The sequence below is a fragment of the Pongo pygmaeus genome, chromosome 8 (assembly GCF_028885625.2).
Source record: "Pongo pygmaeus isolate AG05252 chromosome 8, NHGRI_mPonPyg2-v2.0_pri, whole genome shotgun sequence".
NCBI classification, from domain to species: Eukaryota; Metazoa; Chordata; class Mammalia; order Primates; family Hominidae; genus Pongo; species Pongo pygmaeus.
This window is the reverse complement of record NC_072381.2, coordinates 17,716,738-17,718,688: the sequence shown is the minus strand read 5'-3', so window position 1 is coordinate 17,718,688 and position 1,951 is coordinate 17,716,738. Positions and strand designations below refer to the sequence as shown.

The window sequence follows — 1,951 nt, the reverse complement described above, 5'->3', positions numbered from 1 at the left end:
GAGATGGAATCTCGCTCTGTCACCCAGGCTGGAGTACAGTGGCCTGATCTCGGCTCATTGCAACCTCCACCTCCCAGGTTCAAGTGATTCTTCTGCCTCAGCCTCCAGAGTAGCTGGTACTACAGGCGTCGGCCACACCTGGCTAATTTTTGTATTTTTAGTAGAGACGGGGTTTCACCATATTGGCCAGGCTGGTGTCGAACTCCTGACCTTGTGATCCGCCCACCTCAGCCTCCCAAAGTGCTGAGATTACAGGTGTGACCCCGGCCAAAAAACTAAAATATTCTTGTAGCTACCTGGGGGAGACCTTAATCCTTCCACATAAGACAGATATCCTTATATCCACAGGAGGCCATGTGGACTAAAACCAAACTGAGTCCATTACTCATTCCCTCACCGGCTCTTCTTGTGGCTCTTCTTAGACATTTTGGGAGACTTTGAGTGGCTCTTGTGTCTGTGACTATGGTGATGACCTGGGGACTTGGAACGGGATCTGTGCCGCCGATCTCAGGACCTGCTGCACTGAAGTCTTGGACTCTTGCTCCGATGCCTTTCTTGGCGCGGGGAGGGACTTCTCCTTTTGGGAGATCGATTCCACCTTCTGGGAGAATGACTCCTACTCCTTCTGTAGCGCAGTGTGGGAGAGCAACGGGGCTTGTCCAAGTCTCTGTAGCTTCTCCAGCGGTGATCAGGTGATGGCACTCTCCAACTTCTCATCCTCCTCTTCTTCCTCTTCATTGGACTCCACATCATCCATGTCCTCTTCCAGAGCACTAACTCGAGGCTCCAGTTGCTCAGTTTCCTCTAATATATAGCATTTCTGTAGCCGGGGCAGAATGATATCACAGACTCTCTCACTGTGCAATAGTTCATCAATAAACTCATCAACATGCATCAATTCAAACTCCTCATTTCGGTTCTGGCTCTTGATTTTTCAATAGTCATTGTACAAAGGCTCCAAGTACTTGCAACAATCAATTGCAGGGCCTGTTAGCCTCACGTAAAATGCCCCCAGCATGCGGACATACTTGAAATCTTCATTTTCGATAAACTCTACAATGATATCCTTCTCGTGTTGAATTTGAAGCATCTTCAAGGTTTAACACAGAAAGGGTGTTGGTTTTATGTTGCCACCATAGAGGCCACCCACAAACCTTAACTCCATGGCTTTATCGACTACAAGTTCAGCCGTGAGTCCAAAGCACTCCTCTTTCCAGAACTTGGACTCATAGATTCGCGTTCAAACGATATTCTCCACCAGATATTGAAGGTTAGTGCCGTGGATGCTGTGTGCATCCTTCACAGTATGGTTAGCCATTTTAGAATCTTTTGTGTATAGTATTAATTGAAGAATATAAAAATTTTACAGCTTTCTCAAATGAAGAGTTCCTTAATCAGATATGATGAAATAATTTCGTTCAGAAATGCTTCATTAATCTGTCATTGTTAGGAATAAGATGATTTTTCAAAAAATTTAAGCTCATTATCCTAAGTCCCTTTTTAAAAAAATGAGATGTAAGTCTCTTTCATCCTCAGTGGTATGCTTAAAATATGGATTATAAATTATCTTCTATCATCTCTAATCTGAAAAAAACAGATGACCAAGTTGCTTAGAATTGATTGAAGTCAAACGGTTCAGCTGTTGTGGTTTTGGATGGGGCAAGTTCACTGGTTTTAATGGGAACATTAAACCTCTACAGGCTGTTCAGAAAGGACAGAATTCAAACAATACAGAATAACACAGGGTAAAACAATGTCAGTGCCTCTTGAGTTATTCCCTTTGCCCAATACTTAGGCCATTAATAAAACTTTGGTGTCCTTTTAAATCTTTATAAAACACTCATTCATTCTTTCCCTTTACACACACACACACACACACACACACACACACGCAGAGGGATAAATACATGGAAATAATCTATAAATATTTTGTGACTTTGCTATTTTGCTT

The 1,951-nt window shown here is 42.8% G+C and overlaps 1 pseudogene; it reads right to left on the bottom strand.

Moving 5' to 3' along the window:
- Window positions 1–381: 381 nt before the first annotated feature.
- On the bottom strand, window positions 382–1,318 carry LOC129006463 (pre-mRNA-splicing factor 38A-like; annotated as a pseudogene).
- Window positions 1,319–1,951: the final 633 nt, after the last annotated feature.